Source organism: Armigeres subalbatus, chromosome 1 (genome assembly GCF_024139115.2).
Source record: "Armigeres subalbatus isolate Guangzhou_Male chromosome 1, GZ_Asu_2, whole genome shotgun sequence".
In the NCBI taxonomy this organism is placed as follows: Eukaryota; Metazoa; Arthropoda; class Insecta; order Diptera; family Culicidae; genus Armigeres; species Armigeres subalbatus.
The window spans coordinates 307,590,168-307,611,642 of record NC_085139.1 but is presented as its reverse complement, the minus strand read 5'-3'; positions in this window follow the sequence as shown (position 1 = coordinate 307,611,642).

Sequence of the window (21,475 nt, the reverse complement as noted above, 5' to 3'; positions counted from 1 at the left end):
TTTGATATTGAAGACATTTGAAGACATTTTTACTCGACTGTGAAGACATTTGAAAATATCCCCTGGCATCCCTGCGTCGAAGGTTCGCGTACCCATCAATCAACGGCTTGTGTAAAACAACAACAGGTGCCCTCCTCGGTACGTTCCGCACAACGTACGCGCCTGTCAGATAGGCAAAAATAAATATCACACGTACGACGTTTACGCCCACCGTCAAGGCCAACCCGGATGTCGTTTATTTCAGTGTCGCTCGTCGATGATGGCACCGGACGGAAGGGGTCCGGATATTCGAGCTGAAACTGTGAACGTTGACAGAAGAAAGCAGATTGCCCTTGAAAAGCCCCTGATTTTATACTTTCAGCTGCCTGCCGCGGTTGGGCGGTTGCCTATCTTTTTCTTTGCCCGGTTTGTTGTACCGCATACTCGCAACAAGTGTTTGGATTGGGCGAACACGAAGAGAAAAAGAATAACTTTCACTTCCGTCCGAGACCGAGACGTTCGGTACGGCGGCGGCAACGTCGACCGACTACCTCCCCTTTTATCTTAACGTTTTTTCCCTTGTTCTGCTGAACACGTGATCCCCTCCCGCTTTTAATTACTCCAATTAGTGGTTTGGGTCGACGAGGGTGTACATTTCTGTATCTTCAGCATGTTGGGTAGGAAAAAAAACGTCTTTTTTCCTTCTTATCCATTTCCTTTTCGTCTGGTCAATGATAAAGTGGGGGAGGAAAAGTGCTCCGTGGCGAGTCTTGGCTCCTGGTACGCCGAGGGACTTAATGAGTGGCCACTGCGACCACGGACTGGACATCGATCCCCAATGGACAACGACGCATCGTCAATCCATCAAATCGTAATTAGCCATGCAAATTGCGTGGCGATATTCATCGCTTTTGTTGGTCATCACAGCAATCGTTGCTAATTACGTTAGGGACAAAACTGGCAAGGGAAGAGGAAAAACCATCAGCCTGCTAGATTCAGTAGACCACTAATTAAATGACCACGGAAACCAGGACATCATACAGCGCAAAAGAAATGCGTGGCTGCGTAATGAGAATCGTAGAACAAAACCAGAAAGAACAGCAAAAAAATTCACATCGTGTTGCACTAATTAAAATTCGTTGAATAATGAGCTGAGGGGATGATGAGTAAATCTTTTGATTTTCAGGGAATCACATGAAATCAATAATGGTAGGACTAGGAAGGTGCGCTGTTGTACATATTTAACACCCGCGAAAAAATCGTCTTGTTATTCTTGTCGTTAACGAGGTACCACGGGTGACCAAGGATCGCACAAGTGCTGGAAAGTCAACTAAAAAACTCATCCCCTGTCATAAGACGAGTTTAAACAATCCCATTGAATTGTTTAAACTCGTCTTATGACAGGTGAAAACATTCCACTAAAAAGCTCAAAATAATTTTCTTATAAAAAACTCATATTAATCCCCCTGATCATGCGAGTGCCTTTCTCGGGCATAAATGTAATTGGGAAAACTTTTAAGAAATGTCAAAATAGCACCTTGGGGGGGTAGATTTCACTATTTTCATAACTTCACATTTATTTGCAATAATTTTAATGCGTTCTTGCAAATTCCAGAATTCAAGAAAATTTTCTTTTGATTTTAAATTATTTTTTAAGGAAGAAGGGGCTCTTTGGAAAAAAAATCTATCCAGTTTTCCGCGAGCGGTAATGGCCGCCAGCTTGCCTGCGGGTTAGTCTCTGATTTGACATTTCTGGAGGTCAACTGCACCCACCTCTCTGAGAATTCTGACCAATGTGGCAATGTGGCAATGTGGCTGGCGGCCATTACCGCTCGCGGAAAACTGGATGGTCGATCGGGCCAATTTTCAATAGCGCCGCATATTTTTAATTTTATTTTATTTATTTATTAACAAACTCCATAGGGGCGATTCAAATATGACGTCCACTACTTTTTTGGGTTTCTAGACCCCCCCCCCCCCCCTCTGTCACGCTTTTTTGTATACCTAGTACATGTACTGTCACAAAATCTTAGACCCCCTCCCCCCCTAAAACCTGTGACATCATTTTTGAACGATCCCATATAGTAACACAAATAATCACCTACTGATTTTCAAAGCTTATGCTACTATGCAACATCTAATACCAATGAGTATACACTAAATAAATTATTCAAATTTCTTTTAAAAGTAGAAAAACTTCTTTCACTCCTTTGATTTCGAGTTAGATTATTCCAAATTTGTATGGCTCGTAAACGATAAGATTCTTTTAAACTATTTGAAAGGCATCTAGGAACGATGAGTAATGAACTTCTTGAAGAGGGCGCATGTCTGAAGAAATCTCGAAGGTGAATTGGAGGGTCGTTTATAATTTTGAATGTTTCGATACAGATTCTAAGCTTTAAATTACTTGTAAAATCACATCCAAGTATTGCCTTTCTATAATTAGATATATGGACGATCTTTATCAGATTAAATGCATATCTGGTGACTGCATTGAACACCTGGTGAAGTTTTCTTGAATTTTTCTTAGTTACAAGGCCAAACAAAATATCTCCATAATCAAACAATGGAACTAAGAGAGACTTAACCAATTGAACCCGGATATGTTGGGGAGTACAATGTTTCAAGCGAGTGTAAGGCATTATAAATTTTACTGCAAACGGCATTAACCTGGGATGTCCAGTTCAAGTTAGAATCCATCATTAAGCCAAGATTTCTGACTACATTAGAATATTCAATGATATCGTTACCCACTCTTATTGATGGTACATTAACAAGAACGGCACTTTTAGTGTGAAAAATAATCGTTTGAATTTTTCCTCCGTTGAGTATAAGGCCGTTATTCTCGCACCATAGCAAGATACTCTGAATGTCAGAATTAATTCGATTTACCATTTCAGATATTGTATCAGGCACTCCTGAGTCCTGATATGTATAATTGACAGTCGTCTGCATATAGATGAAATCTACAATATGACAGATTTAACCTTCCGGGACTCGCTTGGTCCTGGACCGCTTACGCAGTCCCGCTTCTGTTGTGAACAAGAGGCGTGCTTTTTTCAAAGGTGTTGTACTTTTTACAACGGCGCGAGTCCCCGAAGGTTAAAGGTAGATCAGTGATGTACATCGAGAAAAGTAACGGTCCAAGAATTGAACCTTGTGGCACCCCACGTAAAACAGGAAATAGTTCGGATTGTTGGTTGTTGAAATCAACGTATTGCATACGACTTAATTAATTTTATGGAAAATTGATCTAAGTAGAAATTATACTTCAACTTGTTACACAACTATCTATGATCAATAGAATCGAATGCTTTACTGAAATCCAGAAGTGCCAATAAAGTGACCATTTTGTTGTCTAATGCTTCTCTAATGTCGTTTTCAATTTTAATAAGAGCAGTTACAGTGCTGCATGATTGCCTATATCCAGACTGGAAAGTACATAATAGATCGTTGTGTGTCAAATACTCATTTAGTTGCTTAGAGAGTAATGAATCGAATATTTTTGAAAGTGCACAAAGAATACTTATTGGACGATAGTCTTTTTCAGTAACAGGGTGATCAGTCTTACCTATTGGAATTACTTTTGCGATTTTCCAATCAAGGGGGAAATCTGAGGAAGTAATACAATGTTTTCAATGTATTTGAGAGTAACACTTAAAGACATTTTTAAAACATTGAGCGGAATTAAATCGTTACCAACAGCATCACACGAAGCAGTAACGAACTCAGAGAGTATTTCATCATTTGTAACACACCTAAATGAGAAATTCGGATGTGTTCCAACATCATTATTTTAATTAAAGCTAAGTGGTGTGTAGTGAGCAAAAAAGAATGAGTTGAGGGTATCTGCATTAAAATCCCATCCACCCATATTATTATTTGTTTGTTTTAAGCCTAATCGTTTAATGTTTTTCCAAAGTTGCTTAGAGCATCATTATCGGTCGCGAGCATTTTAATCACTCGCGCAGCGCTTTCATTTTAGTTTCGTCACTCGTTTCCGTATCGGTCACTATTTTCGGCTCTCAATTTGGTTGCTGTTTTCCGTACCGGTGACGTTTGACAGTTGATGGTTCACCAAATAGCAGCGCTCTTATCGCGCTACCAAATTTGGTCACCTGTCAGTCGCGCTACTGTTATAGCAGCGCGTTTAGTAGCGACCGGTAAAGTGTCAAGTAATGATACTGCGCTGCCAAACGGCTTAAACTCACCACCGGTAATCTTGCTCTTAGCAGGAAGGTCGGCACTTAGTTGGGAGGAGAAAATATTCTCGTTTCGAACGTTTGTCCTCTCGATTTGTTAAGTTGCGAAGACAGGTGAAATTTCTCCATTTACTCTGACTCTCTCTATCGTGTTTCCAACATTCATAAGCTTTGGACCGATTTTTAATCAATCGATGGATACGAGTGTTGATCCAAGGAGTGCTTGGATCTTTGACCGTTTTTTCCTGAGCGGGGATGCTTATCAAGAATGGCGAAAAATAGATCATTGAAACATTTTAGTTTCACATTAATCTCTGCATAGTTGAGTACAGCATCAAAATCTACGCAGCGCAAATCTGCCAAGAAAGAGGATTGATCTATTTTGTGATAATCACGTGTCCAGTAAACATCAGCACAAGTTTAAGGATGCTTAAATTTGTAATCAATGCAAATGAAATCGTGATCACTGATTCCACCCACAGACGATTGATAAACGTTGTTCAAGCTCTGAGTGCAATTACCTGTAAATAATATATCACGGGGATGACAAGCTACGCCATCTTTGTCACATCTTTTCTGAGTCACCAATACGAGTGCATAGCGAATGCAACATAAACAATTCCGAGGGTGAAACTGATATAAAACGAACAAAGGCATAGACAGTACCTTGTGCAAGTAGTATTCTGAAGAATTGAGCAAATAAGTTGAACATTCTTACACAGAGAAACAGACGTCTCACTCAACACTTGTTCCATCGTTCACCTTTTTAACGGTGAATTCAAATTTTTGTAGGTGGTCAATCGGCCATCGATGGCGCTTCCATCGGATTTGCTTGTGTTTGACGTTTGCACACTACCGCCATCTGGTTGCCGTTTGGCCACACACGCTGCATTTAGCACTGGGCGATAATGCTTCCGTGACGATGATTTTGATTGCATATTGTTCTAAGTGAGACGTCTGTTTCTCTGTGATTCTTATGTTTAAAGTATGGAATCGAGTGTAAAATAGTTTTAATTTTCAGTTCGTTAATTTTTTTTTCTCTATTTTCTCATGATTGTATCATGTTGGATTATTGAGTGGTTAGGCGTTTTGCATCATATTCTCCTGTAAAAACGTAAACATTCAAAATTTGCGCACATACTAATGCAAAATAAATAAGTATTGGGGTAATTTGACACTGGGGGATAAATTTATCCCCCAAAAAAGAACGAACAGGCAGACCTGTTAAAATCCATAGTAAAATTCTGCAATACATATATCAATGGTTGATGCAGAACCGGACCTGTGGCAAGTTGGATGAGTGGGAATTAGCTTGAATGATAATGCACTTAAATAGTCGATCAGTTTCAATGTATTGTTAGAATTTTCCATTCAAATTTATGTTAAATCACCTGTCATCAGAATATTGGGTTCTATAGCGGCAATTTCAGAAACAATGCTAAAAATTGCATCGATGTTCGCTATTGCAACATCTGGGGGTTTATACACGACTCCACAGACTAAGTTAGCCTGTTTTAATTTGATAAACAAATAGCCAATTTCGCTTTCTTTTTCAGATTTTGTGATTACAGAGTAGGGTGGGTGTACCAATTGTCGCCATACATAGGAACAACTATTTTTTTAAAAAATAAGCAAAAGGCATGTGGGTGGACTTTATATATCAAGCGAAAGGTTTTACTTCCTGTTCCTTAGAACAGTTGTGAAAACCACAATAAAATTTGTTATTATCCTCAAAATTTATTAATCCATAATAGGAACGCATGCACCCGTTGTGGCACTATTCTTAATTTTGGTTCCTTATTTGGCAAATCCCATTGTTTTCTTATGGGACTGGCCAAATAGGGACCACTAGGGCGACAACTGGTGCAAAGGACGTCAAAAATTAAGCAAAATCAATTTTTACAATTATGCTTTGCTTGTTTTGGAGGAAATCAAAGGTGTTATCGTATCATATGAATATGCTTTATCGATATGAACTAGGTTTGTGGTGATTTGATTGGCCATTTGGCATATAAAGCACTAGTGCGACAACTGGTGCTATAGCCACAACTGGTACATCTAGCCTATTTGATGTTTTCCTCAAATAAAAGGCGACTCTGCTCTTGATTTTTTCCTATTTTGACGATCAGATCTGACAATCTTGTAGCCCTCAAGCTCTACTGACATGCTGGTGTTAGAAGGTTTGAGCCAGATTTCCACTACAGATAAAACATCTAGTTTTGAATTTACTACGAATGAACGATAGTTTTCAATGTTGCTATTTAAACTCCTTGCATTATGGAGTGCTATTTTCATAAAATTATTAGAATGTTTCTCTAGAATAGTTTTCATTTTCAAAAAATCGAGTGAGTAGAGCTTGATTTTCGATTCGTATATAGGCGCATCGAACAACAAAGGAGCTAAGGAAGTATTTGAATCAGTTTGTGCATTGGTATTACGAAGTGCATTACTTACGCTAATCATTTCGGAACTAGCCCGCTTCGTACGCTCACGTTTTTTTGGCTGAAACTCGCGAATTTCTACACCTTCTGGTAAATAAAACGGATCGTTAATTACAGCGACAAGATCTTCAGAAACAGAGAGTTTAAATCATACGAATGAAAGTTCGTTAATATCCTTATTTCGTGGCACTAGCTTAACACAATTTAGCGTAGAACGGTCGACGTTGATGGTTTCTCGCAGATACTCGATGATATCATCTTCCGTTTATTCGATGTGAAAAGGTGTGACGTAGAACGATTTCATCATTTCTACGTTTGGTGTCTGACGCACTGGTAGACGTTCTATTTACCACTTTCAGTCGGCAATCTTGGTTTGATGGCGGTGCAATAGAGCGGGTGAGATTCAAGCATACTGTGTGGTTGATTGAAGACGAATTAGTTGGAACACGATTCGAAACAGCAGCAACAGCGTTAGCTCCTGAGGCGACAGTGGCGTAGGTGGTAGCAGCGGTGGATGGAGCGATGACAGTAGCGACGGGATTGACGGTAGAAGTGGTGACGGAGGAGGCAGCGACGGAGGAAACGGTGGCAGTATTGATAGTTCTCGTGGTGACTTCAGCATTCGTTCCCGTAGTTGATGCGACAGGCAACATGACGTCGGCAGCATTCGGCGGTACATTCAATTCACGATTGTTGCTATCATCATTATCCAGAGTTACATCTGGATCTCCTCACAAAACCAAAACAAACCAACATTCGCTACCCATTTCTTCTCTTCTTCATTGGCATTACATCCCCACACTGGGACATTGCCGCCTCGCAGCTTAGTGTTCATTAAGCACTTCCACAGTTATTAACTGCGAGGTTTCTAAGCCAGGATACCATTTCTGCATTCGTATATCATGAGGCTAACACGATGATACTTTTATGCCCAGGGTAGTCGAGACAAATCCGAAATCCGATTCCGAAAATTGCCTAGACCGGCACCGGGAATCGAACCCAGCCACCCTCAGCATGGTCTTGCTTTGTAGCCGCGCATCTTACCGCACGGCTAAGGAGGGCCCCTGCTGCCCATTAGGGTGGTTCAAAAAAAATTGATTTTGCTCCACAGTGCTTATCTGATTCTTTACCATGTTCTGAGTGTCCTCTGAAAATTTGAGCTCATTTGGAATAAAACTGATTTAGCACAAGCCGTTTCAAGTTTGCATGCAAATTAGTATGGGGAAATTTTTTTTTTTTCATTATACTGCTAATGACGCTTTCCCATCAAGCGCAGGTTAAAAGAAAACATACTTAGCTATAAGGAATACTCAACAGCTTTCACTCAGTGAAAACTGCATCTCAATTAATCGTTCCAATAATTAGTAATCGAATTTAATCTATGCCGTGGTTTTTTGGAGCTAATTGCATAACTCATCAACAGGCAACATTGCAGCTCGTGGCGCGAAAGACAGCACACACAAATTCAGGCTACTATGTTGCACTGCACATTTCAGTGATGCCCTCACAGAAGTTTAACGATCATGACTAAAGATTCGCAACCTGTCTTAAAATCTACACGGGTAAAAATCCGTTCCCGGAAATGAGAAAATAATTCATGATTTCATGAATCCAACGTGTTTTCATTTTATGAAAATACACCATGAATATAAATCATGATTTCATGATTTATTTTCGCGTAACGCAACCAATGCGTTACGATTTGGTTGTTGAGATCGAAAAATAAAAAAAAAGTTCAACAGGGGTTTTGAACTCGAGTACACCGAGTGAGAGTCCGGCGTGCTACCTTTCAGCCGTTCTCACTTCTTGGGAAGGGAGTGTTCGAAGTATAACCGGTTATGCATTTTGTCGACTGTTGAAGATTGCGTAGTACCATGAATAATGTTCCTGAAATCATGAATTATAATCATGATTTCATGAACTGGAATGGTTGGTTGGGTTGGGTGGTTGGGTGAAAGCTGTTGAGTATTTCTTTTAGCTATGTAGTTTTTTTTTTAACCTGCGCTTAATGGGGAAATGTCATTAACAGTATAATAGAAAAATAAATTTCCCCATACTAATTTGCATGCAAACTTGAAACGGCTTGTGCTAAATCAGTTTTAATACAAATGAGCTCAAATTTTCAGAGGACACTCAGAACATGGTAAAGAATCAGATGAGCACTGTGGAGCAAAATCGATCTTTTGAACCACCCTACTGCCCATGCTTTGAAGCTTGTAGCATTCAGACCAACACAGCCAGGATGAAAAACCCTTCCACACGACCCACTGCACAAAACACTCCTATCAGACCGCACAAAATTCTTAGCGCAAGCCTTACATGATTCCATGATTACAAATTATCTTCTATCCAACAAAAATACACCCCAAAATGTATTTCCCTACGACAACCAAAATGAAGTTATATCGTGTAGGCAGTATAAATCCACAAACACCTTGTGTCCAAGCGTGTACAGCGTGTCCCTAAAAAACCTCCCTTATCGTTACGCTTTGCCTTCACTCAAGCCGTCGTTGAACCAGAGCATGCCCGTCGATTGTATGCTTCGGCTTTTGATACCACCGATCGCATCAAGACACACTTCTCTATCCAATACGATCAAATAGGATAACGCCAACAACCAATGCAATGCTGCCTCTTTCGTGCATTGTGAATGGTGATAAAGAACCAGTGGCGTAGCCAGGGGGGGTTGTTGCAACATCTAGGAGTTGCGACGCACCTTACATGTTTATTAAATTAATTTAGAGCAACAATCAGCGCTGGCCCTGATTTTCACATTATCTACCACCTACAGGTTGATTGGTACTGGTCAACCTATAGGTATGTATGAGCGGCAGATAAATTAGCAACAACAATCAAAACAAAACACTACTGATATAGTGACTGCAGAAGTGCAAGGCATAGGTGAGATTCATGGTGAGCCGTTGATGAATGTAGATGAGGGAATTAATCAATTATTTTATAGAAAATTAGCTTGGAACTGTTAGGAACGGAGTATAGTGTGGTTGTAGGTTTTGCATATTGTCGTTATTCTAAAGTGAGAGGTAAATTGAACATTGTATCACTGCACAATTCGACCCTAATACAACGATAATATTACAGCTGCAGTACGGCCGCGAATAGCGAAAAGCGATTAGTTTTTTTTAATATAACCTCTCTCTCCCTTTTTTCATAAAATCTCTATCTCTCTCCCTTTTTTTAATAAAATCTCTATCTCTCTCCCTTTTTTTAATAGAATCTCTATCTCTCTCCCTTTTTTTTTTTTAATAAAATCTCTATCTCTCTCCTTTTTTTAAATAAAAATTCTCTCTCTCCCTTTTTTAAATAAAAATTCTCTCTCTCCCTTTTTTTAAATAAAATCTCTCTCTCTCCCTTTTTTTTTAATAAAATCTCTCTCTCTCTCCCTTTTTTTTTAAATAAAATCTCTCTCTCCTTTTTGCCTTTCTCGTGCAACAAAGTTGAACCGAAAGGCTATCATTTCACTCCAATATCGAACTTTTTATAGAAGGCTCAGAGACCCATAGTGTTATATACCAATCGACTCAGCTCGACGAACTGAGTAAATGTCTGTCTGTCCGTGTGTATGTGTGTAAAAAACATCAGCCAATTTTTCACATAGTAATTCTAAACCGATTCTCTCACAACAAGTTACATTCGACAAAGAATAAAGCGTAGTTGATCACTATTGAATTTCATAACGATTGCGCATTCCAAAAAATCTAAATATTAAAATAGTTATGAAACATAGTAATTAAGTTATAGCATGCCATAAAATGCCTTGAAGCATCAACCCAACTCAAACTCTTCTACTCGATTTAGTACACGACTTTAATACAACAATTGAAACGCAAGCTTGCATGCAAGTTACGACGCATAACGCCATTTCGTTTCTGCAGCTTTCTAGTATAATGGAAAAGCTGGCATAGAACGCGCACGCTAATAATACTTTACTTGGTGATTTTAAAAGTAATATCACAAATTATTCAGCATTTCAACGAATTTCCGAAAATAATGCATTTCTCGCATCACTTTTCAAAAGGTCCTAAGTAACATTTTTTTCATGAATTAATTTGACTAGCGCAATCAACAGAACAACATGCAAGCTTTTGATTGCAGTACTCAAATAAATTCATGAAAAAAATGTTACTTAGGTCCTTTTGAAAAGTTAAGCGAGATTTGATTGTTTGATTGGGTTGTTCAATAATGCACGAGAAAGGCACAATCACTGCTAGGTGGATCAATCTGGGTTTTTTAATAAAATCTCTCTCTCTCTTCCTTTTTTTGTAATAAAATCTCTCTCACTATCTCTTTTTTTGAATATCTCTCTCTCTTTTTTTTAATATCTCTCTCTCTCTCTCTTTTTAATATCTCTCTCTCTCTCTCTCTCTTTCATTTTTTATATCTATTTCTCTCTATCTTTCTGAACCTTCCTTCGGAAGTGTCTATAATTTCACTTTGTATGCGTTACGCAGGTGTGTTACGTATTGATCTATCAAGAAATCTCGTGAATTATTGAATAAAATGTATGATATTTTAAACAAATTCACTTTGACATTGAAAATATAATTATAACAAATTATATGACATAGAATTATGCCTATTTTTCTAATTTGTTTCAAAGAAACAAATGATTTTAATTTAGGAACATATAGAAGCATGTACAAGAAAATCTTCTCAGAAAAGCAAAAAACGTAAAAATTGAAAGGGATTTCAAAAATTTCTTCAGTCGATGCTAGATAGCAAATGTGAGCATGTTTTGAGACATTAATAGATCACTTGTATGCATGTATGTGTGCGTATGTGTGCAAATTCCGAAATTTACTACCATAAAAATCTTGCTCATTTTTAAGGTATTGAACAAGTTTAGTTTTACCAAATTAAACATCCATAAGGCGAAATATATGTTATTATTGAACGCTATTGAGTTTCGCTCAGATCAATGACTGATTTAGTTAGTTCTAGATTAATTAATATCGAGGTCTCTGGAAATTACGAGTACAATATATGAAACCAGCGTTACGATAGTTACTAACCATGTCACAATAGTTATTCAATCCTACGAGCGCCTTATAGATAGGCAGCATGAAGTACAGTACGTTATCATTCGTTGAGTTGTCACTCAACCCATGACATCCGCCTTTGGGTAGGCAATTATTTTGTTACTTTCACGATAAATCACCGTAGAAAGCAGAGTAGTTTTATCTCGGTTTAAATACTGGAGTCTGGAAAAAAATTCCTTATAACTAAGGAAGGGTCAAAATCTCACTGTAGGTGGATTAATCTGGGTTTTTATATCTCTCTCTTTTTTTATATCTCTCTCTCTCTCTTTTTTATATCTCTTTCTCTCTCTCTCTCTTTTTTATATCTCTCTCTCTCTCTCTCTCTTTTTATCTCTCTCTCTCTCTTTTTATCTCTCTCTCTCTCTTTTTATATCTCTCTCTCTCTCTTTTTATATCTCTCTCTCTTTTTTATATATCTCTCTCTTTTTTTATATTTCTCTCTCTCTCTCTTTTTATATTTCTCTCTCGCTTTTTTATATCTCTTTCTCTCTCTCTTTTTTTATATCTCTCTCTCTTTTTATATATATATATATCTCTCTCTCTCTTTTTATATATATCTCTCTCTTTTTTTATATATCTCTCTCTCTCTTTTTATATCTCTCTCTTTTTTTATATCTCTCTCTTTTTTATATCTCTCTCTCTCTTTTTATATCTCTCTCTCTCTCTCTCTCTCTTTTTATATCTCTCTCTCTTTTTTTATATCTCTCTCTCTCTCTTTTTATATATCTCTCTCTCTCTTTTTTAAATCTCTCTCTCTCTCTCTCTCTTCTATATCTCTTTCTCTCTCTTTTTTTATATCTCTCTCTTTTTTTATATCTCTCTCTTTTTTTATATCTCTCTTTTTTTATATCTCTCTCTTTTTTTATATCTCTCTCTTTTTTTATATCTCTCTCTTTTTTTATATCTCTCTCTTTTTTTATATCTCTCTCTTTTTTTATATCTCTCTCTTTTTTATATCTCTCTCTTTTTTATATCTTTTTTATATCTTTCTATCTCTCTTCCTCTTTTTATATATCTCTCTCTCTCTTTTTTTATATCTTTCTCTTTTTTTTTAAATCTCTCTCTCTTTTTTATATCTCTCTCTCTCTTTTTATATCTCTCTTTCTCTTTTTTTATATATCTCTCTCTCTTTTTTATATCAATCTCTCTCTTTTTTTATATCTCTATATAGTTGCGGTAAAGTGCCGGTTAAGTGGCGGTGAAGTGGCGGTAAAATGGCGATGCCATTTGCAGCATGTACATTTCCCCATTCTGTAGTCCAACCTTTTCCATGGAATTCCCTCATAACTAGAGGCAGGTCACCAAGACTGGACCATTTAAAACCATTTTGAGTTTTGTGAGGGAACTGGAAAAACCATACAAAAGCTTCAAATAATTACATTTTACTCGCTTCATAACATTTTTCTCCCAGCATGTACAACGTTGACCCCATACACTGTTTCTAGTTTTTTAAAGATCTTTTAACTAAAGGTGTACACCGAATTCCCACAGTCCATACATTTTTGCCCATTCTCCTTTACTCCAATTTATACTGCCTTACAAATATTTTTATAATCTTCACGTTTCGCAGGACTCTTGCTGATCACATTACACTAAACTTACTTACTTACTTATGGATCCTGTACACCTCCGGTGGTGCAAAGGGCCGACTTGAAAGATCTCCATCCTGAGCGATGCCCGGCTATCGCTTTAACCTGTTGCCAGGTTAGATTTCGGTTGACTTCTTTTATTTCTTTATTGAGGCTTCGCCGCCATGAGCCTCTGGGTCTGCCTCTGCTGCGATGTCCCGCTGGGTTCCAGTCTAATGCTTGCTTACAGATTTCGTTTCCGCCCCTACGTAGAGTGTGGCCGACCCAGCCCCACTTCCGATCCCGAATTTCTGTTGCTATCGGCCTCTGGTGACAACGACGATGGAGCTCGTTGTTTGAGATCCAGTTGTGAGGCCACCAGGCCCGAATTATATACCGTAGGCATCTGTTAATGAACACCTGCAGCCATTGAGTGTTCTCCACTGATACACACCATGTTTCGCTAGCGTATAACAGCACAGATTTCACGTTAGAGTTGAAAATTCGTATTTTGGTGCGTTCACTTATCTGCCTTATCTGCCTGTTTTTCCAGATATTTCTTAAACTCGCAAAGGCAGCCCTTGCTTTCTTGATCCGTGCGCCTATGTCGATCTTGGTACCGCCGTCTGACGCCATTTGGCTACCAAGATATTGGAAGCTTTCAACATTCTCCACTGGTTGCCCGGCTACTGTGAAACTGGAAGGAGTCACCGTGTTTACATCCAACGATTTGGTTTTGTTGACGTTGATGACTAAACCTGCCGAGGAGGAGCGATCGGCAAGGTCGTTGAGCTTACTCTGCATATCAGAGCGCCGTTGCGCGAGTAGTGCAACGTCATCCGCCAATTCGAAGTCGTTTAAGTGCTCCATGGTTATAGGCTGCCATAACAGCCCGCGGTTTGGTTCACGGTCAATCGCATCTACCAGAATCTCATCGATTACGATGAGGAACAGTAACGGTGATAGAATACATCCTTGCCTCACACCAGCTACGACCCGGATAGGGTCGGACAGGACCCCATTGTGCAGCACTCTACACGAAAAGGCCTCGTACTGTGCTTCGATGAGGCCGATTATTTTCTCAGGAACCCCCTTGCGTCTCAGGGCGCCCCACATATTCTCGTGATTGAGACGGTCGAAAGCTTTTTCGTAGTCAATGAATACCAAGTAAAGGGACTCTTGGAATTCGTTGACCTGCTCCAAAATGATGCGGAGCGTGACAATATGGTCCACACAGGATCTTCCGGCACGGAATCCGGCTTGCTGCCGCCGGAGAGTCGCATCGATCTTCTCCTGAATCCGGGCTAGGATAATTTTGCACAGAACTTTGAGAACGGTACACAGCAACATAATGCCTCGCCAGTTATCGCATACAGTCAGGTCACCCTTTTTGGGCACCTTCACTAAGATACATTGCATCCAGTCGACCGGGAAAGTTGCGGTGTCCCAACGAAAATAAACGATGCAGTAGTTGAGCGGATGTCATGGGGTCAGCTTTGAGCATCTCTGCTGATATGCGGTCGACCCCTGGGGCTTTATTTGATTTCATGCTTTGGATGGCTGTTTGAATCTCTAGCAGTGATGGAGCTTCGGTATTGACACGTGTTATACGTCGGATCCTAGGCAGATCATGCCGAGGTGGTGATGGCCTGGTTGGCACTTGAAAAAGTTGTTCGAAGTGCTCGAACCAGCGTTTCAGCTGGTCAGTTGGGTCGGTCAATAACTGATCATTCGCGTCTTTCACAGGCATCGTTGCATTCATCTTCGCCCCGCTTAAGCGTCGTGAGATATCGTAGAGGAGGCGAATGTCCCCGGTTGCGGCGGCTCTCTCTCCTTCGTCGGCCAGAGAGTCTGCCCACGCTCGCTTGTCCCGTTACATTCCACTAAAAGCCTCAAATAATTTTCTTATGGTTAGCGGAGTCGACATTTGGACGTTTTCTGTGCTGTAGATAAATTTTTGGTTTATTCCACGAATCTAAATCCACATATAATTGATTTTGTTTTGAATATGGATATATTATTCAATAATTCTTCGAAGAAATGTTCTAACGCTGCGATTTTTATGATAAATATTAACAAAAAAAGATAAAGTGTGCGTACAATTAGGGACGGTCACGGTACATTCTGGCAACATTTTCCATGCGTCATGGAAACCTGCTTTAGATATTGATATTGAAAGTTTGAAAAACCAACAAACGGTTGTTCCAAGGGATTCAGCGCAACGAAGGCAGATTGTCTAAACCTGTACCATTGGAAGAATCAATAGAGCTCAACTACCGCGATTCGCATAAGAGTCCCATGTCGATTTTTGACGATTTTGATTTTCTTTCAGAAATAAGCTTAAAATGAACTCATCTTTAAGAAAAACTGATAAAATAATAGGCTTTGTTCTAGAAATTTGAAAATCAAAACCCACTTGTGTTGTCCCATCTTGCTATTTATTCGCATAACAGTCAAATTCCAGATTTTGATATACACTCTCACACAAAACATCAATATAATTATGGTCCATTTAATAGTATACAGATAAAGAATATTATGCCAAATTTTCAGAAAGATTGCTGGTTTTATCGATTTATTAGAATTTTTTTAATTTCTCCATGTAAAACGAGTTTGAAAAATTCAACGGCATGTTTCTCAAGTTGAAGAAAACTGACATGGGACGCTTATGCGAATAGGAGCAGTCTAGGATCTGACGATATCTAACGAAAAAATCTAGAAGAATAAGGCTTTCGGATATAAATCTATGGAAATACTTTCGTTTCAGAATATTTGTTGCATTGTTTGTCGATTTTCTCATCGTTTTATATACTCAATATATAATAATAATAATACGCTGGTATATTTATGTACAAGGGTAAAAATGTGTCAAACCTCACTTCACGTGCATTTGTGTATAGTTTTCCTTCCGTTTTCAAATAAATTAGTGTTTGCCTGTTCACGTGAGAAGTAAATTTGTTTTGTTTTATGGCCGTTACAACACTTTTGGGTGCTAATCGGGAATGAGATTTGAGCTCGTGTTTTTTGAATTGATGACCAAAAAATTGTTACGTTCGACACATTTGCGCTTATTTTTGTATGCAAGTACAGTGTTAAATACATTGTGAGTGTCTGCGTGTAGTTGAATGTGTACGGGACACTGTGGCTGACTTAATCCGTTAAATGTATATCGTTAGCAAAATTACAAGGGAACACAATTACAAAAATACGCGTTCATTATTACATATTGTAAGGAACAAATTAGACAAAAAAGGAAATCAAAATAAACTGCTGTTTCGGTTCATGTTCAGTCGTTCTACAGTTATGAATGGTTCGAACTTCAACAAACTATTATAAGTTTTCTTTTTTTCTTAGCTGTCTGCAACAAATATTGGAATAAATATCTATACCGTTAGCTTATTATGGTCTAACTTTTTGAGATTACGCCATTCAATCTAGTTATTACAAGTAAATTTTATTCCGAAAAATGGAAATAATCAGCGAGACTAAATAACTCCCTTTTATTACTTTGTTTCACTCACACATCACAATTTGTCCCGCCGCGGGTATGGCAACACTGAATGATTGTGAAAGATTATACTGGATGATGATGCGGTAAGTGGGAAAATGTTTACTGAATAAGAAACTAAGGGCTTGTTTTGTATTAGTTTTCAAAAAGTTGGACGTGTTTTTTAGTTTCTTTTGATAGCCTTCAGTAGATTTGTTGATTTCTGATTTCTGAACTATTATTCCTTTTACAAGAGAAAAGTCTTGCTCCACGCTATAAATAATATTGTTTCATTTTGTGTGTTAAGTTATTGATTTCGCTTATAAAACAATGTATACAATTTTCTTATATCTAAGAGGTTATGGATTCACTTTCTGAATCTGCAAAGTGATTTGTTTTGTGAATGTTTACCATATTTAGTGTTATGCCGTAAATTTAGGGATAAATGTATAAAATTAGTATTTGGTATTTTATCGATATATAATTGTAGAAATGTTCACTTTTTTAACTTTTCCAATTGATAATTTTGAAATGATTTATTTTTGTTTTATGATACAATTATTTCTCACACTCTAGGAAATGTCACCTAGCATTCGTCAATTTTCACACAAATATGACTTATTGCAACAGCGCAGTCAAGTCATTCGTTCTCACAAATGTCTGGCGAATAGCTCAGTATTCTTTTACTTCTGTACAACCAATTGAGGTTCAGAAAAACTGTGAAAAATAATATTATAACGATGCGGAAGAATAGATATAAATAATAAGCGGTATGTAGAGGAACCCCATTTTGATCAAATGAAAACCTTAGATAAAATGACATGAAACGGTATTTAACGAGATGTAATTCTTGATTTGGGTATCCAATATTAAAAATGTACTCAGTACTAGAAGAATTCTGCCAGACGTGCTTAAGACTGCCAGACGTGCCAGGACTTGTATCAAGTTTCCAAAGATAACGTTAAGCCAAAAATTAGTTTAGTCCAAGGCAGAGACGTGGACCGGCATGGCAAATATACGAATTTATCCAGAGAACTCAAACCCCGTTTTTCAGAATATAAATTTGATTTTTTCCTGAAAACTCTTTCCAATCAACTAGTTCCACTGATATTCCATAAACAGATTCCTTTCAATTTCTCTTCTTCAATCCGTTGGTTCTGGAAACGGTCAGAGTTGTCAATGGCCCATTCTATATTCATACTTCGCTTCCTGATCAAAAACCATGAAAAATAGCCGTCGAATAATTGATTTTGGTCATTGACCGCCATCCCACTTAGCCTAGCCGAAGCGTATCATTCGGTCTGGTGAAACGGGTAAAACGAAATCGACTCCAGGGACCATCCTGTTCATGACACACACAAAAAAACAATAGTCCCATTCGGAACAGTAACAGTCGTTCTTATTCGTCGTATGGAGTCCACTAAAAAAACAACACAACGTAGGGTTGTCCCACTCTGGACGAAACATCGGTGCCATGATCAGGATAGTGTTTGGTATCGACTTCTAAGTTGCTTGGGAATATAGTAAAGTTTCTCCATATCGTCTGCCTTCCCACCTAGGCAAAGGCATATTCCAGTTCTCCAGGAAATTAACAACATGCATGTTCAGAAGCTGTCTATTGTTTTGATCCGCTGCCAGGGTCAATCGATTTCTTTGAAGCTTTAACGACCGGACACTTCTTAGTTGGTCAACCACTTAACCAACCAGTGAACGTGTACACCCGATCTCGTTATCGCAAATTAAAACATTTTCCAGCCTGATCTGTACTGTGTGTAAAATTTCACAATGGCGACTGGTAACATTCTGGTACGGGCGACCTTGGCCATGACCAGAGATGCATCTGAACACGAGAACGCGTGTTCGTGTTCAAAACGTTTTGAACACTGCACACTGTTCAAGAGCACTAACCTAACTTAGCAACTTGTATCCTAGAAAAACAAATTCAAGCGACGACGGCATGCTACACATTTTTCGGCTAGTAATGGAACACGTGGGCGGGCATCCAACCGATAGAAATCAAGCATGCTCGTATGTTTTCGCATAGTTCTAAATCCAAGGAATCTTAGTTACTATGATCGTTTTGCTTGTGTACCGACCCAGTGCACACTGAACTGTGTTCAGAGTTAAAAACTAAGAACACCAAGGCACGCTCTTGGCTCATGTTCTGTTCAGGATGCATCTCTGGCCATGACCTTGCGAAGTCTTCCGAAGGCGTTCGACGGTCTCACCACCGCTCTAGAGAGCCGTTCGGATCAGGATTTGACGATGGAGCTAGTGCGAACAAAGCTCATCGACGAAAGTGAAAAGCTGTACGGCGGAAAATCACAGGAGGAGCGAGTGCTGGGAGTGAAAAGTGACATGAAATCAGCAGGGGTGTGTTTTTTCTGTGGTCGCTCCGGACACAAGAAGCATGACTGTAAGGAGTTTCTGACCCGGAAGAATGCCGAGAGTAATGTCGAGAAGAAAAAGAAGAATAAACCGAAGCAAAAAGAAAAAGTGAAGCAGGTGCAGGAAAATGACACCAGATCGTTCACGTTCATGGTTCGTCGGGATGGTAGTCGTGACGTTGCTCATTCGTGACTGGTGGACTCGGGTGCTACCTCGCATATGTGAAGCGATAAAAGTGCGTTTATTCAGATGAAACACAGTTCGCGCCCTCCTTAGCCGTGCGGTAAGACGCGCGGCTACAAAGCAAGACCATGCTGAGGGTGGCTGGGTTCGATTCCCGGTGCCGGTCTATGCAATTTTCGGATTGGAAATTGTCTCGACTTCCTTGGGCATAAAAGTATCATCGTGCTAGCCTCATGATATACGAATGCTAAAATGGTAACCTGGCTTAGAAACCTCGCAGTTAATAACTGTGGAAGTGCTTAATGAACACTAAGCTGCGAGGCGGCTCTGTCCCAGTGTGGGGATGTAATGCCAATAAGAAGAAGAAGAAGAAGAAGAAGAACAGTTCGCGGTGTCATCGTCGCGGATGGCAGCGAAAATCGCGTAGAAGGCATTGGCAACTGCTTGATTAAGTGTGTGGATGACAGTGGGGTCACGATCGAACTCACACTTCGCGGTGTGCTTTACGTTCCGACGCTCGAGGGAAATATGATTTCGATCGGGAAACTCGCGGCAAAGGGTGTCAGTGCGGTATTTGACAGCATCGGTTGCAAACTTGTATTCGGTAATACGGTCGTCGCGGTCGCGGATAAAGTGAGCGATATATTGGCTACAAGTTGCAGAGGATCGAGTGTTGAAATCCGAGACACGACAGCCCTCGAAAAACTGTCAACATACTTGGCATCGCCGCCTTGGACACAGCGATCCAGATGTTCTTGGCAACATGAAGCGGCATGATTTGGTGATTGGACTCAAAGTCGTTGACTAGGCATGCGCTGGACCTGTGAATGCTGCATCGAAGGCAAAATGGCCCGACCATCGTTTCCGCAAATCGCTGAGAAGACATCAACGGAAGTGCTGGATATTATTCACAGCGACGTATGCAGCCCATCGGAAGAGACGACCCCCGGAGGGTGCCGCTATTATATGACCGTAATAGACGATCACAGTCGTTATACTTACGTCTATTTCCTAAAGAAAAAATCGGAGGTCGAGGATAAAATTCGCGAATACGTGAGATTGGTTCAAAATCAGTTTGGTCACAAACCGCGAGTAATCCGCTCCGATCAGGGCGGGGAGTATTCCAGCGCAGCATTACGGAAGTTCTATATCGAAGAAGGGATCAAGGCGGAATACACTGCAGCGTACTCACCCCAACAGAATGGGGTCTCGGAGCGGAAGAACCGGTCTCTAAGTGAGATGAGCCGGTGTATGCTGCTAGACGCAGGTATGCACAAGCGATTTTGGGCGGAGGCGGTAAACACCGCTTGTTACCTGAAGAACCGTCTGCCATCTGCTGCAGTAGATCGTACGCCGAACGAGATTTGGTTTGGCAGGAAGCCGGACATGAACCACCTGCGACTGTTCGGAAGCGTCAGTTATGTGCTGATTCCATCGGTGAAGCGGAATAAATTAGACGTCAAGGCCGTTAAGTTGACTTTCGTCGGCTATTCGGCCGAACATAAAGCGTATAGGATGCTGAATATGAAGACAGGGCAGATCCAAATCAGTCGCGATGTTCGTTTTCTAGAGCTCGGTGATGGATCCAAGGATCAGCTTCGTAGCGACAGTTCCAATAGTCAACTTCAACATCTGGAGAAAAGTCCGACAAGTGAAAGAGAAATCGAGTGGTCTTTCGATAACGTGCCAAGTGACCTCCATCCGGCGGCCGATGATACGAATTCCGAACCCGACTTCTTTGGCTGGGACGACGAAGATGATGGCTGGCCACGAGGATTTTGGAACGATAACGACAACGACTGGCTTAGCGGTCTGTGGAACGATGATGACGCTGAAGATTCGGCACCACCTCCGGTCGTACGTCGTTCGCAGAGAACAACGGCTGATGTTCCGCCAGCAAGATATTCTGAGGAAGTGAATGCAGTGAATGAGAGCTTGGTTGAACCAAGGTCGTACAAGGAAGCTGTGTCTGGTCCGCAGTGCGCCGAGTGGAAATCGGCGATGGCCGAGGAAATGCAGTCGCATCGTGAAAATGGAACGTGGGAACTTATGGAGTTGCCGGCAAAGCGGAAGGCCATCGGGTCCAAATGGATTTATAAGTGCAAGGAAGATGAAGAAGGCAATCTCGTCCGATTCAAGGCGCGGCTCGTCTGTGCCTCCACGGTCAGCT